This window comes from Tursiops truncatus, chromosome 16 (assembly GCF_011762595.2).
Source record: "Tursiops truncatus isolate mTurTru1 chromosome 16, mTurTru1.mat.Y, whole genome shotgun sequence".
In the NCBI taxonomy this organism is placed as follows: Eukaryota; Metazoa; Chordata; class Mammalia; order Artiodactyla; family Delphinidae; genus Tursiops; species Tursiops truncatus.
Window position 1 is genome coordinate 43,143,012 of NC_047049.1, and position 21,062 is coordinate 43,164,073.

Here is a 21,062-nt window from a genome sequence, read left to right on the forward strand (position 1 = left end):
TATATTAAGCACAAAAAGTTAAATTTACATATTAATAGTCTTGCCTCAAAGATCTCAAAGGTTAAAGAGTAATCACATTTGTACTAAAGAAGTTCTTAAGTATATAACTCAGAAAAGAAAAAAAAAAGGGGGGGTATTTGTTTGCAGTTCATCAAGCTCTAATGGTCCCATATATCAAACACAAAAGTTCTGCGTTGCTCAACCAATCTTCCTGAGGCAGAAAATGGCACAACCAGTGGGGAAAGAAAAGAGAATTCCTTTAAGCGTGTAAATGATACAGACATTATTTTTCCATTATTAAGATGGAAACGTCTTCTCAGAATCATTGAACAAATGGAAAATAAAAATAAAAAACAGCTGTTCTTGGAAAAAGCAAAATTTCTAATTCACTTTGAATCAGTTATTGTGTAGCACTTGGGAAAAGGCTCTGAAAATGTTACTTACATTAGCACTCAAACAGAAAAACAACTTATATTAAGAAAGCAGGGAGAGCCTTGGGGGCAAATTCACCTGAGATTCATGGTGCATTACACAAACACAACTAATGAGACAAGAAAAATTTTTGCTATAAAATATGGGGGAAAATGTCTTTGCTACTTAGCCAGATATTAAAAAACTATATCTCATAACTTTGAGACATTGCCAGTTGGATGGGCTGTTCTAGAAATGGAAACTATAAGAACTGTGTTTCTAGATCTCTGCCAGGCGGCAAAGTCCATCTAAAAAAACAATAGGAAATCAGATGAACAAAATCATACATATTAGTTAATGTATTATTAATGAAATTATCATTAAAATATAGTTTTAAAAGAATTTTTTTTAAATCCTGTGGATATTTTCTGAATTTAACACCTTACTACTATCCCTTCTATTATAAAGAACCTGTGACTTTTTATTTCCTCTCAGTCTTCTAAAATACAATTGCCCAAATATTAACAATTTTACCACACTGGAGGCGATATTTGAATACAGATCTCCCTAGTTTCAGGGTTTACAGCTATACTTTTGATATTCTACTTTTCTCTTCCCCTCTTTTGTCCTTCTCTCAATCTCCCCTTATTCTCTCTCCCATCCTCCTACCATTCCCCATACCATATCTGCAGTACTCCTCCAACCCACATATCAAAATGTGCTTACTGTGTGTTTCATTTCGCCAGGAGACTATTGGGGAATTGATGTGCTCACTTAATCCATTAATTTATTTTAAGCCAAAATATTGCTATAGTGGAACAAGTCATTAGGAAAATCAAGGCAAAAAGCCAGAACAAATAGCAAAAGTACTTTTGGATTCTTGCTGTGGGGTAAAGAACTAAAATATATGGGTGAAGGATGTTACTCAAAGGTGAAGATGAAATGTGCTGCTTAATTTTCCTGTGCTAAAGTCACACCTATCTCCAGTCAAAAAGATAAAGATCTATAGATAGAAAAGGTAGCAAAAGATATTACTGATCCCTTAGCAATATTTTTAGCAATATTCTTAGCAATATTTTTTGGAAATATCCTCTCATGCAACGGAATAATAGCAAAAATAAACAACTAGGACAACATCAAACTAAACACCTTTTTCACAGAGAAGGAAAATATCAACAACAAAAAAAAGTCCACTTACTGATAAGGGGTTAATATCCAACTCAATATCATTCAGTGCATTATTTACATAGCCAATATACTGAAGAAACCTAAGTGCCCATCAACAGATGAGTGAATAAAGAAGATGTAGAATACACACACAGGCGCACACACACAAAATGGAATATTACTCAGCCATAAAAAAGAATGAAATCTTGCCATTTGTGATAACATGAATGGACCAAGAAGGTCATATGCTGAGTGGAATAAGACAAATACTGTATTATTTCATTGACATGTGGAATCTGAAAAACAAAACAAATGAACAAACATAATCAAACAGAAACACAGCTACAGATGCAGAGAACAAACAGTTCATTGCCAAAGGGGAAAAGGGGAGGTAGAGTGGGGAAAGGAAAGAAGTAGGTGAGTGAGATTAAGATGTACAAACTTCCAGTTTAAAATAAATAAGTCATGGATATGAAACGCACAGTCTGGGCAATATAGCCCACAACTATGTAAAATCTTAGTATGGTGACAGATGGTAACTAGACTTATCCTGGTGACCATTTTGAAATGTACAGAAATACTGAAACACTAAGTTTTGTAACAGGAACTAACATATTGCTGTAAGTCAATTATACTTCAAAAACAAACAAGCTCACAGAAAAAGAGATCAGATTTGTGGTTACCATAGGTGGGGGTGGGGGGGTGGGGGGGGAAATTGGATGAAGGCAGTCAAAAGGTACAAACCTCCAGTTATAAGAGTTATAAGATAAATAAGTATTGAGGATGTAATGTACAACAGGATAAAAATAATTAACACTGCTGTATGTTAAATATGAAAGTTGTTTTAAAAAAAAAGCAAATCTTAACAGTTCTCACAAGGGAGAAGATTTGTTTTCTATTTCTTTAATTTTGTATCTGTACAAGATGATGGATGTTTACTAAACGTACTGTGGTAATCACTTCATGATGTACATAAGTCAAATCATTATGCTGTACTCTTTAAACTTATATACTGCTGTATGTCAATTACACCTCAATAAAACTGGACAAAAAGATAAAGACTACTAAAGATTAAAAAAACTCATTGAGCTATCCATTTAAAATAGGTGCATTTTATTTCATGTAAATTAGATAGTAATAAAGCTGCTTTAAAAACACACACACTACCAATGGGGAAAAAATATTGAGGAGAGTTATGATTCTTGAAATACTAATTTTTTTATACCCTATTCCCATAAACATGTTATTTTAAAGTACTGGGATACTGGTTTTTTTGCTGGTAATAATGTAAATATTTTTTAAATAACTGATTTGTTTCTACCTTGAAATGTCCAAAATGATTTATTATGTGTATTAAATTTTGCAAATTAAACAAATTTAAAATTCACACCTGGTTATAGTTCTTCCAACTTTTTTGCACTGTTATTTTATTATTAATACCGTGGGCTACTAATGTGGCTAAGCATCTCTTCCTAGGTTTAAGTTTTGTTTCTAAGTAAAATTTCCTAAGCTTAGGACTTTTCACATATATAAAACCAAAATACACTTACAATTAGATGCAAACCCATAAAATCCACGTTAAGTCCATTAATTTACTGTGATGGATGATGGTTTTTTGTCAAAATCACTGCTATTGTGGGTCATAATAGAAACATTAAGCCTCAGGATGGATTTATAGTTAGTTTTTCCTATTCTTTCTCTTCAATATTTCTAATATAAAGAAGTATATGGCCATAAGAATGTTAGGCAAATAGTATTAAATTATCTAAAGGCTTAGTTTGCTAGTCTCCTATAATCAGACATTACACTTAATGAAAACCTTCTCAAAGAGCCATCTTCAATATGAATTTTAATGGTGTTTCATTTAATAAGCCTGCAAACGCTTTTTATTTTCTTGGAGATTTATTCCTTATTGTACCACTCAGGAATTCTGTCTTCAAGTGATACATAATCATCAAGGTAAAAAAAATCTTCACCTACCATCCTATTGGTTTACTTAAACCAATTAACTGTTGAAAGTTGATAGGGACAGAGAACCAAGTCAAACATAGGCTTGCATGGTAAATGCGGAACCAAAAGCTACAGCATAGGTTGCTATTTGCCTTGGGATGTCACAATCTTCTCATAATTTCTCTCCATTTATACCACTAAAAATTCTACGCAATACTATTGCTTCACCTTCTTGTGGAATAAATATATTGTAAACACAAATGCATGCATGAGTCAACCATAATAACTGGAACATGAGTTTTAAAAAATATTATAAACACAATTATTCTTAAAATCATTCATGCTGCTTTGTGATTCAGTAGTTCTTCCTTGACCCTACATTCTCTATTTTCTGCTTCTATGGGTTTGACTCTTTTAGATACCATATAACTGGAATCATGTAGTATTTGCCTTTCTGCGACTGGCTTATTTACCTTAGCATAGTGTTCTCAAGGTTCATATACATGGTCAACAGGTATATGAAAAGATGTTTAACATCACTAATCACTAGGCAAATACAAATCAAAACCACAATGAGATATTATCTCATGCCTCTCAGAATAGCAATTACTTTAAAATTAACAATTACTGGCAGGGATGTGAAGAAATTGGAAACCTTTGTGCACTGTTAGTGGAAATGTAAAATGGTACATCTGCTACGGAAATCAGTACATAGGTTCCTTTAAAAGTTAAGAATAGAGGCTACCATATGATCCAGCAGTCCCACTTCTAGATATTTATCCAAAAGAACTGAGATGAGAATCCTGAAGGAACATCTGTACTCCCACGTTGATTGCACATTATTCTCAATAGCCAAGATGTGGAAGCAACATAAATGTCCATTAATATATGAATGTTAAAGAAAATTTGGTATATGCATACAATGGAACATTATTCAGCCTTAATAAAGAGGAAGCCCCACCTCACCTTTTCCAAATATCTTTATTGAGCTATAACTGATGTACAAAAAGTGTACATATCTAAAATGTACAATTTGGTGAGGTTCACATTATGTATACAGCCTTGAAACCATTACCCCCACCAAAATAATAAATATATTCACCCCCCGCTAAAAGTTTTCTCAAGCACCTCTAAATAAAATAAAATCTATTAGTAACTGCCATCTGCTCTAGCTGTCAGGAACCCTTTTGTATTTATCACAGAAGAAGAATAAACAAACATGCAAACATTTTTAAATAGAGATGGTAGTTTTCTCCATTCACTGAGGACAAGCTTTTTAAAATAAATGTGACAACATCCCCCTCTTTTACTGGTACAATGTGACTTTTTTCAGAATTTGAGCTAAACTACTGATGGTGTGCTCTGAATTAGTGATTCTCAAACTTTAGAGTACTTTGGAATCATATGGAAGGTTTGTTAAAATCCAGGTGCTGGCATCCACCCTCAGAGTTTCTGAGTAGGTCTTGGGGAGGGCTAAGTAAATTTCATTTTTAACAAGTTCCCAAATAATGCTGTTGACTTTGACATGGTTCTCTTATTTGTGGGTTGGTTCCTCATTTAGAACCTCAGCTGATATTGATGTCACTGAGGCCAGAATGTCTCTTAAAAGTAAGCCCTACATGTTTTGCTGGAATAGGGAAGGGAAGTTACCTGGCTACCGGAGCTGGTGATTTCTGAAGACTAGGGATCTAACATCCTTCAAATTTGCATAGTGCTTTGAATTCCTAAGTTTCTATTTTTCTTCATAAACAAGCTAGCTTCTTCCTGTTTTTCCCTAATTCAGGCATTTAGTTTTTGGTGTTCTCTAGCCTGGTAAGCCTGCTACTACTGCTCTTTATTTTCCATCTTTGAGTTGCCAGCTCCTTCTCTCTCTTCTATTATTGTCTCCTTTCCTGTTTTCTTTTTCATTGTGATCTTAAACCTTTTTTAATAACTTTAATTTCATTTTAGCATTTTGTGACATGGAAATAGGAATCCATTTTTTTCTAGCAAGAAATTCTTTCCCAAGTAGTCTTAACAATACATTATCCCTATTTTGGTTGCTTTTATCAAACCTGGAAGACGTTTCAGAAACAGAATAATTTAAGATATTTTATAAATAGAGAATTAAATTCAGTGATGTGTCCCAAAGACTCACTAGTGTCTTACATTAAAAATGTTACTTTACCCCTCCCCAAATTAATTATACTTTAAAATGCTTTTCACTAAATAAAAACTAAAAAGATAAAGGGGGTGCATTAAAATATGGAGTTCATTTTGTTACTATGTGAGGTCATATTTCTTTCTAGTTCATGAAATCATTACAAATCAAAGTTCAGAGATATTTATCCATGGTCTTTGACATGTCATTGTCTTTCTCTGTAGTCAAATTTCTCTCTTTCTCTAGGCTCTGGGCATAAAGCCTGAATGGGTCCCTGTCTTTACAGAAACTATAGTAAACTGAAGGTGACACACATATGCAGGCACTTCCATGTAGAGTGATGTAGGATTTGGTAGAAAAATACTGCCTCTTATGAAAGCACTAAAAGGTACTCATCCAGACACTGAGGATTCAGGAGGAACACAATCAACAAAGCAACTTCTAAACTGAGATCCAAGATTTTCTACCTAGAGATTTGTTTTTTATTTCCCCAACCTTTCTGCCACATTTGTTTTCTCTATTTCTGCTGCATTCAGGTCAGCTGAAATTCCAAATTTTAATTAGCCAACTCAGACTTGACTCTATCAGGAATACAAAATCTTAGCATCTAATGGAATTTTCTTTGCACCCAGAGTTTCTAAATTCCAGCATCTTATGGAGTAAATTTCTATACAGTTGTGCAAGTTGTGTCCTGTCTTTGGGCACTGAACACACAATGTGGAGATTCTGATGGGCCCTACTGCTAACAGTGGGATTTTGGCAGTTTATTTGAATTCTCTAAAGTATTTTTCCTCTGTAAAACAGTGATAATAATTTTATCCATTTCACAGAATTATTGTAAAGATCAAGTGAAATGTTGGCTGTAAATCGATAAGCACTCTACCTAAGTACTTACTGTGCAATACATTTGGCATTAGCATTGTATCAATTATACAAGAACAAAAACAGTTCATGTTTTTTCACATTATGCTATTTGTATTACAAGGAATCCCATGGCAATTGGCATAAATATGTGGGTACAACCCATCGAGGTGAAGGGAATAAACTCAGTTTGTATAATTCATATACATATGAATAACCTAAGATTAATGATCCCACTTGTGTGTCATAATCTCTATTGAATTACCAGGGTAAAAATAGTACTTTATAATGATTTTTAAATCTATACTTTGTCAATTTGAGTTACCGATTACCTACCATTATCTAATCATACTGCTAGAAATCGCATTCTTTTTTATTTAGTTATTGACTATTTGAATTTTTATTCTTCTACCACCATTATATTGCCTTTTTGTGGTCACCGGGGCTGGGGTTTAGTTTTATAGATAAATTTATAGATAAATAGAATGCTTTATCATATTGCCCTGTCCAGAAAGATGAAACACAAAAGGACATCAAAACAAAATATCTAACCATTTGTATTAGCACGGGGGGGGCATAATTTTCATTAACAATTCTTCTCTACTTTGCTCATCCCCTTGTTTTACCAAAAACATTGAATAAAATACTCAATTGTGCAGAAGAGAATACAAGTGTGTGTCTATATGTGTGTATGTGAACATGCATTCATGTGTGGCATTTACTTCCCCTGAAACAGCAAAAGGAAAACAAAGCATGTTTTAAATTACAAATTTTAAAACTAGATGATTAACACATTTACTATGATCTCTCTCCAGAGCAAAGTGTATGCAATTTACAAAGTGTATGTATTTACAAAGTGTATGCAATTTACAAAGTGTATGCAATTATTCCAAAATGAATCAAGAAACGGGGTGAGAATATTTTCATCCCTGGGGGAAAAAAATGCATCTATATTAAAGTCCATGAAAACTAGTTAAACTATTTACTAATGTAATTATGTGCTTCCCAATATTTGAAACTGATACCACATGTTAAAATATATATAGTTTACAAAGGATCCTTGATGAGTCTATCTATATTTTAATGCATACCAATATAAAAAGACAGCATGAAAAACATAAGCAAATACAAAGGTCTATCTAGATACCTACTGAACGTCCTCTATTTGTCAGTCAATTTAGATGCTTGAAATACAGAGATAAAATTTTGTTTTAAAAAAGGCTTGCACTTAAGAAATTCACATTCTTGATAGCTACATATATTTTATGCATTGTTCAACAAAATATGTGGGCAGATTTTAATAAAATTTATTTAAATGAACATACATTTATATATTTTACACACATTTATATATATAAATTAGAATACATTAACCAATAATAATAAATTTTTTTAATTAAAATAAAAACAGTGTCAGGAGGCACTGCAGAGCTTGGAATGGAGCAGCAAAGATATATCAGAAAGGTGCTACTCAGGTTTATGGGATTTTTAAAGACTAATAAAAGTCAGTTCTATATTAGAATCTAGGGCTTCCCTGGTGGCGCAGTGGTTGGGAATCCGCCTGCCAATGCAGGGGACGCAGGTTCGTGCCCCGGTCCGGGAAGATCCCACATGCCGCAGAGCGACTGGGCCCGTGAGCCATGGCCGCTGAGCCTGCGTGTCCGGAGCCTGTGCTCGGCAATGGGAGAGGCCACAACAGTGAGAGGCCCGTGTTAAAAAAACAAAACAAAACAAAAAAAAACACCGAAGAGTCTGTTTCTAAATTAGAATCTGAAAGCTTAAGTGGCAAAGTCAAAGAGAAACTCCAATTGGTTCCAGAATTTTAATTATTCTTGATTATCCATATTATTTTGCATATAATCACATTCTAGCTCTAAGCCTGCCTTAGATGTAGATTCCTCGGTTACCAGAAAGCCAATAAGGAAGGTAGTAAGCTGAAAAGAGCAAAGGGAATGCACACATGTGCACGGGCACACACATGGACAAAGTATTTTGAAATTCAAACAACACAGAAGAAAACCATCTATCTCTAGCCCAATCAAAATTTGCTACTAAGTAATGGGAGGGCAATGCTTCTAACAACACCCTTGATCTTGTCAGTGCCTTCTTCATTTGAATAGATTTTAATTGGTATTTTTTAAATAAAACACCTTGCCAGAGATTCAAGTCTGAACTGATGGTCAAGATAAGGATACCTAGTCCTGAATCTGCCTTCACCTGGCCACATGATTTTGGATGACCTGATTCACCTTCTTCATCTCCACAGGATGAAGTTTCGTCAAGTTAAAATGAGAGAAAGTGGTTCAGTGACCTCTAAAAGAAAGCACTTTAGGGTCTACCAACTTACAAGTCCATTATTCTTAATTTTTCTGCCACTCTGACAGAGCTTCCCCGTTGTAAATTCAGAATGACACATAGAGAATGCCAGGAGAAACATACTAGAACACCCTAGCAGATCTGAAGTAGAACTCCCAGCCATATGGTACAAAGTTGTTTGCTAAAAAGTTTGCCCTCTAGCAATACAATCTCAAATAGATTGATCAGAGCCTCTAATTTTCACCCTCTTGCAAAAGCATTTCTGTTCTCTGTACTTAAAAGAAACTGTCCCTATTAAATTGTTTCAATGCTCAGGCAATAAACCAATTCTTGGTATTTCAATTAAGGCTATCATCATTAGTCCTCTCCTTTTTTTTTTTTTATGTCATCTGCACAAAGGAACACTGTAAATGACCTAACAATGCAGAGTTCATGAGCAAATGGGAATATTCTCAAAAATAAAAACACGAGATGCAGTATATCATTGCACTGCCTCTACAAGTTGCTCTTCATCCATTAGAAGACCTATTGTTTCCTTCTCTTCCTAAAAGAATAGATAGAGAAACAAAAAGAAACCTTCTATTAAGTTTGGATCCAGCCTTTAACGTGTTTTTCCCCTGAAGCTTTCACACTGTGCGCTGCCCATTAGGCCACTAGTGAGTTACCTCTCTTACAGACACACCACAAAGATTCAATTGTTTGATTTTTAATGTGACTTTTTTATCTTCCCACATGAAGGCTGGCCTTGTTTCTGGAGGTGCCATATCTGTAAGCCTTGTTAAGAGGAATATTACTGGGGGGCAAAGGAAGGTATCTGCACTTGGGACATTTCATACTAATTTACGGCTGAGAATTCCCTGAAATACTTGAAACACTTCACCTTTATCCCTTTTGAGAAAGGATGGGTCACAAACTTAACAAAAAATGTTTTTTGTACATAAATTATTACCCAAATCACCAAAAGTATTAACACTAAGTATTAGTAGTTATAAACAATAAAATGGAAAAGTTACTCCCTGAAAGAAATCGGTCCTGTCTCTAGATTCTGAGTTATGACTTATGAAGAGATTTCCCATAGATAAAATACTTAACAAGCCTCATTATAAAATGGGGGTGACAACTGATTATCAGGCTAAAATAAAAGGATAAGATAAAACTTTTAAGGTTTTCATTCGTTTTAGGACACAGGATATTCTATGAAGATTGCATATCAAGACATCCAATGTTTCCCTGCTTTGTCAAAGATTTAGGTAACATTAAGTTGATATTATGATATCAATTGTAAAAAAGAAAAGAGTGCTAAATACTCTTTCTCTTAGTAGTGATATTTTGATTATTCCTTGAATTGAACATTTAATTACACAGTTATTCTTTCACATACTCAATAAATATTCATTCAGTACCTATTTCTACATTCTCATGGCAGCTGGGCTGCCCCTTTTCTCATTTTGTTTCTTTGCTTCTTAAAACCCATACCATTAGGTTATATTTTAAGTGTTCTCATTGATCTCCACCTTATAGTCTTGGTTTCTCGATTAGATTTGAGTTCTTCTATAAGGGTAAGTTCTGCATCTTTTATTTTTGTTGAATTATTCTTATCACTGCCTATATGGCATAGACCCTCAGATGCTTCTAATTAACCTATCTCCTATTTTTCCCTATGAAAACAGGCTATTTTTTGTTGAGCTAAAAGACTATATTTTCAAGTATCACTCACTGTTAGGTATAATGATGTTATTACGTACCAGGCTATAAGATGTATAGGAAAGTATGTGTTACTACCAGGAAGTGTCCTTAAAAATAAGGAGGAGCATCAACAGATTTCTTCTTTTGTTAATGGCAGCTTTGTTTATTTAATTTTAATATCCTGTCAATAACCAGTATAAATTCTAGGTATGCGTTCAATTCTTGATATTCCTGGTAGTAATGTTCTATAAAGTCACTATGAACACTGAATTAATAAATACTAAACCAATGCTCCTAGGGGAGATATGTAAATATATGCAAACATATCTAACAATCTTGAATCCTAAAATCAATTCATCCTGGAAGATCCCATTTCCTTCATTTTACAAAAGAGAGTAAGATTCAGAAGTGTTAAGTGACTTGCCTGAGATAGCCCAACTAACAGGTAGGTGTCAGAGTTGGGATTCAAGCCTCATCCCATTGGCCCCAGAGTTAAAAGGGATAGCCACTGGGGTGGGAAAGAAAAAAAAAGTTGCCCTGGAGAGTATCTGCATTTATCTGCAGACAGCAGCAGTCTTATTCATCTAGAGTTAGAGGTCAGAATACTGGGCTACCAGACAGCTGGAAAATGAATAGGAACACCCACAGTAAAGGCAACCATAGTGGGTAAGCCTCAGTATTTGCATAGAAATTTCCCTCAAATTCTTTGGCAGAATTCTTAACTGAGTAATGCAAGAGTGTGATTAAATACGTAAGAAATAAACTGAAAGGTTGAAAAATCTAAACAGAGATTTCAGAAACTCGAGTAAGATAAAACTGGGAAAAAAATTTTTTTTCCAACAGAATCATACCACCAATAATATGAAATGAAGATCTACAAGTAAAAGGGAAATAATATCAGATGGAAATTCATATCTTGAAGAAATGATGAAACAGTAGATAGCTAAATATAAATGACTGTTTTGCTTTCTTAAATACTATAAAAAGATCATTTGTTTAAAGCAAAAGTTTTAATAATGTGTTATCATGCCTATCACATTTAAGTAAAATGTATGACAACAATAGCAAGGGAATGTAAGAAACAATAGCAAGGGAAAGGAGGTTAAATGGATTTATAGGACAAACAAAACAAATAGCAAGATGGTAGACTTAAACCAAACATATCAATAATTATATTACATTTTATATAGTAAAAACTACAACTAAAAGACAGATATCGACAGACTGAATTAAAAAAATAAGACTGAACTAGGTCAATATGTTGTTTACAAGTAAAAAAAACCACCTTGAATATAAAACCAGATAGGTGAAATAATGGAATACTTTACAAAGAATGGAAACTAAAAGATTTAGAAAAGACATTCCATGGAAACACTAATAGAAGGAAAGCTGGCCTGTGTTAATATCAATATTTCACAAAAAAGAACATTACAAGATATAAAAAGGTTATTTCAAAGTGAAATCAAACAGCAAATTATCAATAAGATGTGACAATCCTTGTTGTGTACACAGCTAATAACACAGTAAAAATTAATAGGAATGAAGGAAGAAATGAACAAATCCACAATTATACTTAGCGAATTTAATGATCCATTCTTGGGAGTTGATGAAACAATTAGACAAAAATAAGTACAAGAGAATATTTTAATAACACCATCAAACAAATTGACCTAGTTGATATTTCTAGAACACTATACTAGTAATTGTTGAACGCACATTTTTTTCAAGTGGAACCATGTGCAAAATAAGTTATAGTCCAAGGCATAAAGAAAGTTTCAACAAATTTCAAAGAATTTTAAAAATACAGTCTTATCTCTGAGCACTTGGAGTTAAGTTACGAATCAAAATGAAAAGATATCCAAAACAAAGAAACACATATTTGGCAATTGAGCAGCGCTTGCAAATACCATGAGTCAAAGGAAAATAAGAGAAAAAAAAGTGTGGAACTACTTCGAAGTGAAAGAAAATTAAAGATAAAACACAACATATCAAAATGTATGGGATATAGCTGATGCAATCTGTAGAGAAATTTATTGCATTAAGTACTTATAACAGAAAAGAAAGAAAAATTCAATAATAATCTAAGATTTCTCACTATGTGCCTAGTTAAAGAAGAGCAAATCAAACCAAGGAAGGCAGCACATAGCAAATAATGAAGAGAATAAATCAATGAAGTACAACACAAACCTAGAAAAAATAAACAAACAGGTTCCGTAGAAATACTAATAAAAAGGTTCCGTAGAAATACTAATAAAATTGATAAACTCCTAAAAGTAGTAGCCATGAAAATTAAAAAGAGAAAAACATAAAATAATAATATCAAAAATGAAAAATCACTATATATCCTTAAAACACTAAAGGGATAAAGGGATTACTATGGACATGTTTAAACCAGCAAATTAAACAATTTAGATAAAACTGACAAAGTTCTTGAAAAACAACGTACCAAAAATGACAAAAGATGAAATAGAAAATATGCATATCTTTATATCTGTTAATACAAGGTAAGAGCAGGCACTTAAAAAAAGAGATATTTAAACAAACAATTGGAACATAAAAGTAAGCTCAATAATATCAATCATCAAGGAAATGTGAATTAAAACCATGAGATGTCACTATAAACCACTAGGGTAGCTAGAATTAGAAAGACAAACCACGTTTCCGTGATGCGAAGCTCCCAGAACTCTCCTGCATTGTAGGTGGAAGTATAAAATGGTATGACTTCCTTGGAAATGATTCCTCCGCTTTTTTATGAAGTTACTTTTTTATGAAGTCCCTTACTATATAAAACATTCATTATATTCGTAGGCATTTACACAAGAGAAATAAAAATATGCGCCCACATAAGAACTTCTACAAGAATGTGTATAGAAATTTTAATTTTAATAGTTACAATTTGGAAGGAACTCAAATTTTCATCCACAGGTGAATCAACAAATTATATTCATGCAATGGAATGATATTTATAAATTTAAAAGAATAATTTATACTGATATATACAACTACATGAACGAGGAGTATACACTGACATATACTGATTTCATTACTATGAAATTCTAGATTAGGCAGAGGTAATCTAAGTAATAGAAAGCAGATTAGTGGTTATCTGAGGCAGTGGCTGTGGGAAAGTGACTGCAAAAGAAACGTGAGGAAATATTTTGAGATGATGAAAATATTCTCTATCCTAATTTTGGTGGTGGTTTTACAAGTCTGTTTATATTTGTCAAAACTCATTAAACTGCATACTTAAAATCATTTATTTTATGAAAATTTTGTCTCGATAAAGTTGAATAAAAACATTTGAGTATACACAAATAATACTTTAAATGCAACTTTACAAAACATAGGCAATGAGGATGAACTGTGGTATTTTACTCTGGTTTCCCCCCGCCGCCCCACTGAAGCACTGGAAAGATAAAAAGTCTTCCTAACTAAAGATGGAGACTAGAAACCTGAAGACTACATAGTCTAAATAAGAAAATCAGATGAATAACTCCCTGTGAGTCATTAAGAAACTAATTTAAATCTCTACAACCCTGGGTTTGCTGAGTGACTACTAGACTCACCATGTAGTAAGCACTTATTTTAAATATTAAGCAGAACTTCATAGCAAGCTAAGAGAGTTAAATAATATAAATAATAAATAAATGATAAATAAATGTCTTAGATCAATGTAATCCCCATAAGACATTCTTTAAAACTAAAATAACAGGCACACACATACACAAAACTCAAGCTGTACTGAAACTCCAGTTTTCAAATAAATCAGTATCTGTCAAGCACTTTCATCTTTAGAGTCGTAACAAAATCCTGGTATGACAACCCATAACATGCTTTGCTCAATGATTTTCTATGTTTAGTTATTCCAAATTATAAAACATGTATGAGTGATTAAAACTCACAGTGAGAAAAGTAGTTACTAGCCTGACAATAAACAAATTACAATCAGTTGAAAATTTATAATAACAATGTAACATTCTCTTAATGAAGAATGTATATAAGATTGCAGTTGAACCTTTCTAATGGTTTTCAAAGAGATGTCTCAAAAGTTCATTAGCAACATCAAAGTTTCAAGACGAAATAGCTCTATGAAGAAAAACTACTGCAAGAAGGAAAAAAAGCTAGGAAAAAGGAAGACAGAGAGATGGCTATGGAGACCAAGAGGGAGAGGAAAGGGGGAGGGAGAATTGGGAAGGAAGAAGAGGAGAAGAAAGGGGAAAGAGGGGGAGAGAAAAAAGAGCAGAGCAGAGGAAATAGAACACAGTGGAAGAGAACACTGCTATTATAGTGTTACACTTTTAAGGAAGTACGGTGTTTATCACTTCTTAGGTAAATCTTAACTGAAGCCCTCAAAAAAACCAAACAACCCACCAAAAACAAAACCTTGTTTCAGTTTCCAAAGATTGTCCTCCACTGAGCTAGTTGCCTTCAAGAGATATACAAATATTCAGGGTATTTTTAATTACTTCTACTGTAAAGATCAGAGTCATTGACTTCAATAGGATAAGAACATTTACTACAGGCAATGGAAAAATCATATTTCCCCAGAAAAATCAAAGTAACATATGTAACTATTAATAAAGAATACATTAAATATTAAGATTATTAAGCATGCAATTATAATTTTCCATTTCGTAAGTTCTTTCATAGTAATTATAAATACTACTGGTCATCAATCTTGTTTTAGTTTTGAAGAAATCAGTGAAAGGCTAAGGGTGGTGGCTATGTATAATTTGTCAGATTAAACTGTGAAATAATTTCTCTATGGCATTTTTACAAAGCACATTTTTTTGATACAATATAGATTTTTTTCAGGATATTGTGTGACTAAAATGCAAAACTGTACATAATCTCCAATAAAAATATGTAAGAGTGAAAGATGGCAACTTAATGTATTTCCATTGCTTTGGGAAAACATTCTGCATTTGTATGCTTGTTTTCCTTCAGTCTTCGAGAGGTCTAATTTGTATTCCAGATAAATCAGTTCAAGCTTAACTAACTACTGATGTTCAGACATTGCGCTACCATATACAGATAATATAAAGATGAAGGGAAGACAAATGCCTCTGTTCTCTTCACAGTGCCTGCCATTATCTGAACCCAGTATGAGAGAGAATCAGAAGGGGATCCATAACTGCAGCCTGTGAAGTACAACTTCATGAGCACAGGGCAGGTGAAGAAGAGTGAAACCTTTCCAGCACAATGTACAAAGTCCAGCAACCTACCTTCCTATGACACTCACTATGAAAGTCTCCTGGAACCTTGAGCTTTGAAGATGAGTAAATGTGGGGCAGACAAGAAATGTGTGTATATTGAGGAAGAGAGGAAACAGAGAGCCAGAAAATTCCAGATGAGGGACCAACTCCAGTTCAAGGTTCTTGTGGTTAGCAATTACTTGTTAACCTATGTAACTCTTTTCTATTTTCCCTTAAAAGCACTCAGAGAAAATGCCAAGCCTTTTCTCTAGAATTAGCCAGGTCCCTTTTACAGTAACTAGATTTGATAGAATGCTTGAAAACTTGTATTGTACCAAAAGGAGGCACTTGTTCTAATCCCCTAACATTATGTAATTAACAGCTTTGCTCAGCTGTAACAAATTACCCAAAACTTGGTGGCTTTAAAACAACACGCATTTCTTATCTTACAGTTTTCAAGATTAGAAGTTGGAAATGGGTTCACTTAGCTAAAATCAAGATGTTAGTAGGGCTGTGTTCCTTCTAGAAGTTCTAGTGGGAATCCACTTCCTTGATTTTTCCCATATTCTAGGGGACCCCTTTCCATCTTCAAAGCCAACAATAGCTGGTAGACATTTTTTGTCATTATCACATTGTCATTAACTATGCTCTCTCTTCTACCTTTAAGAACCCTTATGATTATATTGGACACATCCAGATAATACAGAATAATTTTTTGATCTCAAAGTCAACTGATTAACAACCTTAATTCCCCCTTGCCACGTACCATAACATATTTACAGGTTCTAGAGACTAGGCTGTGAACATCTTTGGAGGAGGGGGCATATTCTGCCTACCATACCCACTTTAGTTTTAAAAACCTGAATCACTCTGAGTGATACGGAAAGACAAGGCCTCAGATCCTTGGCAAGTGTCATGTAGCCGCAGTTGGAGATGAGGCACAAGACATACAGAACTATTTTAGTAAGTTTCTCCTTTGTAGGCAAAAATATAAAAACAGAAAGCAGATTGGTGATTGTCTAGTGCTGAGGGTGAGAATAGGGGTTAACTGTAAAAGGGCATGAGAGTATTTTGAGGGGTGATGGGAACGTTCTAAAATGGGATTGTGGTGATGGCTGCATATCTCCATAAATTTAATAAAAACCACTGAATTATAAATTTTATAGTAAATAGTATCCCCATAAGAGTATTAAAAATTTGACTTTGCCCTCTTACACATATATTTTATTAAAATTATAAGACTACCACTTGTGAAAATATTTGAGTATTTGAATGTCATGAGACTGAGGCACTCTTTTTGAAATTTTTTAAATGTGTCCATTTCTTCCATTTTTGCTTAAAATACTCTATCTTCCCTCAGACTTAAATGTAAATGAGACAAGCAGTTAGACACTGACATTCAAAGAATTTTTATGCATGTTTTCAATGCTTTTAGGAAATTCTTACAGGTCTCCTCAATGGCAGAATACAGGTCTTGAGAAAACCATCTGAAACTGTAGCTCTTTGGGAAAAGCCCCAGGATATCACCTTGCTATCGTCCTTCAAGAGTACTTACTGAGTGTTCCATTTTGCAAGGAATCATATGAGCCCCTGTATATGCAGACTTTTGCTGATGTTGACCCTTTCTCTTCACATAGGTGACTGGGTCTTGCCAAAGTCAACAGGGCTAGCAGAGTGGACTGGAAGTCCTTGATGACTAAGTTCTCTAACCATGAACAGAAATGGTACCAACTATATTTCTCTTGTCCCTTTCCTATACGTCCCATTTTATATTCACAGATAAACTGTACCCAAGATATTGCTAGACAGTGGAGTTTTGAGAAGGCATGACCTGCACTAGAGGCATAAACCCACCCACAACCCTCCCACACACAGCATTCTAATTATGGCAATGAGCTGCAATAAAGATCAGATCAGAAGCCTTCACAAAGGTTGTTCTATATGCCTGGAATATATGCTCCATCCTCTCTTGTTGTATATTTCTAATATTTGCCTAAAAGTCACTTATTTAGAAAGTTCTTCATCTATTATTCTGTCATTCATTACATCTGTCACGTTATAATTTTGTGTTTATTTCCCTGATTAGATTTATTGTCTGCATTCCCCCACCTTGTTCATTATTACACACACACAATGTTTCATATACAGCCTGGAACAAAGAATGTGTTACATAAATATTTAAGTATTAAATGAATGGATAAGTAAATGAGTGAAATGAAAGCGTTTTGCCATTTTTAGATGTCAATTACTGGACAAACCACTTAACATCTCTGAGCTTCAGGTTCCTCATAACTATAATATGGGAAAACAATAACTTCCCTGCTTTTTGCAAAGTTACATGAGAGTTAACTCTGGAAACATCTAAACCCCACAGAAATACAAGAAACACACTTCCCATCAAAAAACAGAGCAGAGAAGTTAATCCTAAGAGACTGATAAAATGCCCATTTTTCTAATTAGGTTACATTTACTCAATCAAAGAAAATGACCTTGAGAACATTATAAAGATCCAAACTGTGGACAAAGAGGTTTCAATGACTCAGAATCTCTTTCTCTTTGATTTGTGGTTTACCTGGGAGTTTGCTTGGTAAAATTAGCAAATTTTACCCCCATCCCAGGCTTTTCTCCTGTGATTTTCCTATCACTCTGTAACACAGCAGGTGATCAAAATCTCAGCTGCCCTCTTAGATGAACTATGGTTCAGGGAGTTGCAACCTGAGCAATATAAGTGACAGCCAGAGTCTTATCCCAGTTGTCATGACTCCAAGCCTTGATATTAGTCACAACCCTGAAAGAATTTTGTGCAATTAAAACAATTTCATCCAAACTAACCTTTATTTATCTATGGAGTGGTAGAAAATACAGGGAAAGAGATCTTTTGAATTATGGACTTTATATAGAATTGCAAATCAAAGCAAGACTGATTCATTTTCTTAGTATCTTTTCAACTCTCAACCACACATTTTTCTGAATTTGATCATAGCCTATCAGTAGATAAAACTGTAGGATAATTTCAGAAATGGTGGGTATCAACTGAGGGAGATAATGGCAGTTCAGGAAAATGTTATCTGTGTGAATTGCAATTATGTAATTCTTACCTCAGCTATATTCTGTGGCTCTGTCATTCATCTTACTTTGTGCTGCCCACAAGTTCATTGCCTAGGGGAATAAAAATAGAGAAATGCAGTGCCTTTGGTTAATGTTTCTGAAAAAATTTTTTGGTGAATCAAACTAAAGCTATCTTTCCTATTTAATGCTTAATAAAACCACAGGCAATGTATACCTCAATTGCTGTATAAATACAGTGTATGCTGTTTTCAAGAAAACAATTATTTAACGTGCTGAGAGGAAAACATATTCAAAAAACTATCTCAGCTAGCTAACTTTTATAATTCTTAGGGATATCCACCCCATGTAGAGCAGTGGGAAGTCTTATGACTATAATATATATATATAATTTTATATGTATGCAACTGAATTAGCTTTACCCAGAGTAGGTCCACCTCTTTATTTTATAGGTAATACAAGAGACCAATGCCATTATTTACCAGAGGTTATTCTTAAATTTAAGAATGCTATTTCAACTGTTATCTATATAATCTTATTAAAAGTTTTCTGGAAATTTCCTAAAGTCTCTCACCAAATTTTCTCTCAACTAGCCAAATTCCAATTTAAGTGGTCATTCTTTGCACGAGATGAGTTGCACTAAAAAAGTTGATATCTGAAATTATCAGCTAGTAGCACCTTAATTTATCCAATCAGTTCCCATCAAGAAATATAGTACAGGGCTTCCCTGGTGGCGCAGTGGTTGGGAGTCCGCCTGCCGATGCAGGGGACGCGGGTTCGTGCCCCGGTCCAGGAAGATGCCACATGCCGCGGAGCGGCTGGGCCCGTGGGCCATGGCCGCTGAGCCTGCGCGTCCGGAGCCTGTGCTCCACAACAGGAGAGGCCACAGCAGTGAGAGGCCCGCGTACCGCAAAAAAAAAAAAAAAAAAAAAAAAAAAAAAAGAAATATAGTACAGAAGTGAATACTAAGGGAGTGAAAAAATGCCTATCAGATATTCAATAAACAATTGCTGAGCAAACATTCCATTCCAGCCACTGTATGAGGTATCTGAACAAAATATAATGATGAGCAATATTGAGTCCAAGCCAAGGGGCCCTAAGTGAAATGGCTGGAAAAGGTAATTAATCAGAGGTCTCTGAGCATATCAGGGAATAAACTCCTATTTCCACTTGGTAAACTTTTTCATCAGGCTTAGAAGAGTCTACTTATAGAAATACCCAAAATTCAAATAATAAAACATTAAGGTTTTCTATAGCAGTTGATATTCATTCACTACTCCAAGAAGAAATACATCTGCTCTACTCCTTTTCATTCAAATATAATTGTAATAAGGTTTGGTGCTGATTCATAATTTGTCCCTTTATTGCTTTACTCTTTTGAACTTTTCACTTGGTTTGAATCTGGATTACACCAAAATATCCAGTTTTTCAGCTAATTACCTACTTGAATCACTGTGAGAAACAGACATATCACTCCCTTTTACAGGTCACATCAGGATTATGTCCAATGACATTGGTATTAAGTAATAAATCTGGCAGTTTCAATATTTTCAAGGTAGGAGTGCTGTCATATAAGTGTGTGGTATTTGGATTTATTTTCTCAAACTATCTCTAAGACTACATATGTGTGGCTTGAATATAGTGCTTAAATAATAAAAGCATACATTAATACTTAAAAGAGTAATATGCATAGTTCTGTTATATAATTTCATCCCAACACTTGAAAATATTATCAAAAACTTTTAATTTTTACTATGTAAAGCTTCAAAAAACAAAGGAAGAACTGCTTCACGTAGTTTCAACTATTATCAATTCACAGCCCGAACATCTCACGCGACTTCACATTTGCCCTTGTTCCTTTCACTTTCAAAATGGTTCAAGATTTGATAATAAACTATATAAAAATTCAACCAATGTATAATCATGTAAAAAAAATTGATATAGTTAATTATAAACCAGTAGCTCTGACTTTTTTTAATTCCCTAATTCCCAGGGAGGAAAGAAACTAATTTAGAAAGTGCCCTCTGACACTGCCACTGTCCTGGTTTTGAATTCTTCCAAACATGGAAGCCCAAACTGTTCTCTCTTCTTCCCACTATATAACTATTGTTAAGAATCCAGTTCTTCTATCCCTGTATCAGATCAAACCTTCCCCTTCCTGTAGCTATACTTCTTGACATGATGCTTGGAAACGAGGCTCAATTCAGTTCCGGCCCTTTGTCTATAAGGAATGGATCAGATATAAACAGTTGAGCGGGTCAATAATATTT

General features: G+C 34.1%; 1 long non-coding RNA gene across 1 annotated transcript in view; it reads right to left on the reverse strand.

Annotated features, from left to right (window-relative positions):
- LOC141276645 (uncharacterized) overlaps nucleotides 1-18,889 on the reverse strand; it is a 233,147-nt gene extending 214,258 nt beyond the window's left edge. The window contains exon 1 of the long non-coding RNA XR_012326526.1: nucleotides 18,825-18,889. This is a non-coding gene — a long non-coding RNA (uncharacterized lncRNA). The remainder of the gene's footprint in view (nucleotides 1-18,824) is intronic.
- Between the last annotated feature and the right edge of the window lie 2,173 nt (nucleotides 18,890-21,062).